Source organism: Salvelinus fontinalis, chromosome 38 (genome assembly GCF_029448725.1).
Source record: "Salvelinus fontinalis isolate EN_2023a chromosome 38, ASM2944872v1, whole genome shotgun sequence".
NCBI lineage: Eukaryota > Metazoa > Chordata > Actinopteri > Salmoniformes > Salmonidae > Salvelinus > Salvelinus fontinalis.
The window spans coordinates 21,869,636-21,871,675 of NC_074702.1; positions in this window are offsets into that span (position 1 = coordinate 21,869,636).

Sequence of the window (2,040 nt, forward strand, 5' to 3'; positions counted from 1 at the left end):
TAAGGCAAGGTGGTCCATCATGCTGGAATAGGCATTGTTCGTCACCAAACTGTTCCTGGATGGTTGGGAGAAGTTGCTCTCGGAGGATGTGTTGGTACTAGAGGTCGACCGATTATGATTTTTCAATAACGATTATTGGAGGACAAAAAAAGCAGATACCGATTAATCGGCCGATTTAAAAAATATATATAAATATGATGTATTTATGTATGATATGTGTATGATAAATATATAATATATATAAAAATTGTATTTAAACACTGCTCAAAAAAATAAAGGGAACACAAACAACACAATGTAACTCCAAGTCAATCACACTTCTGTGAAATCAAACTGTCCACTTAGGAAGCAACACTGATTGACAATAAATTTCACATGCTGTTGTGCAAATGGAATAGACAACAGGTGGAAATTCTAGGCAATTAGCAAGAGACCCCCAATAAAGGAGTGGTTCTGCAGGTGGTGACCACAGTCCACTTCTCAGTTCCTATGCTTCCTGGCTGATGTTTTGGTCACTTTTGAATGCTGGCGGTGCTTTCACTCTAGTTGTAGCATGAGACGGAGTCTACAACCCACACAAGTGGCTCAGGTAGTGCAGCTCATCCAGGATGGCACATCAATGCGAGCTGTGGCAAGAAGGTTTGCTGTGTCTGTCAGCGTAGTGTCCAGAGCATGGAGGCACTACCAGGAGAAAGGCCAGTACATCAGGAGACGTGGAGGAGGCCGTAGGAGGGCAACAACCCAGCAGCAGGACCGCTACCTCCGCCTTTGTGCAAGGAGGAGCAGAAGGAGCACTGCCAGAGCCCTGCAAAATGACCTCCAGCAGGCCACAAATGTGCATGTGTCTGCTCAAACGGTCAGAAACAGACTCCATGAGGGTGGTATGAGGGCCCGACGTCCACAGGTGGGGCTTGTGCTTACAGTCCAACACCGTGCAGGACGTTTGGCATTTGCCAGAGAACACCAAGATTGGCAAATTCGCCACTGGCGCCCTGTGCTCTTCACAGATGAAAGCAGGTTCACACTGAGCACATGTGACAGACGTGACAGAGTCTGGAGACGCCGTGGAGAACGTTCTGCTGCCTGCAACATCCTCCAGCATGACCGGTTTGGTGGTGGGTCAGTCATGGTGTGGGGTGGCATTTCTTTGGGGGGCCGCACAGCCCTCCATGTGCTCGCCAGAGGTACCCTGACTGCCATTAGGTACCGAGATGAGATCCTCAGACCCCTTGTGAGACCATATGCTGGTGCGGTTGGCCCTGGGTTCCTCCTAATGCAAGACAATGCTAGACCTCATGTGGCTGGAGTGTGTCAGCAGTTCTTGCAAGAGGAAGGCATTGATGCTATGGACTGGCCCGCCCATTCCCCAGACCTGAATCAAATTGAGCACATCTGGGACATCATGTCTCGCTCCATCCACCAACGCCACGCTGCACCACAGACTGTGCAAGAGTTGGAGGATGCTTTAGTCCAGATCTGGGAGGAGATCCCTCAGGAGACCGTCCGCCACCTCATCAGGAGCATGCCCAGGCGTTGTAGGGAGGTCATACAGGCACGTGGAGGCCACACACACTACTGAGCCTAATTTTGACTTGTTTTAAGGACATTACATCAAAGTTGGATCAGCCTGTAGTGTGGTTTTCCACTTTAATTTTGAGTGTGACTCCAAATCCAGACCTCCATGGGTTGATAAATTTGATTTCCATTGATAATTTTTGTGTGATTTTGTTGTCAGCACATTCAACTATGTAAAGAAAAAAGTATTTAATAAGAATATTTAATTCATTCAGAACTAGGATGTGTTATTTTAGTGTTCCCTTTATTTTTTTGAGCAGTGTAATATATATATATATATATATATATATATATGTATATGTATATGTATGTATATATATATATGTATATGTATATATATGTATATGTATATATATGTATATATATGTATATGTATATATATGTATATGTATATATATGTATATGTATATATATGTATATGTATATATATATATATATATCATACACACACACACACACATTTTT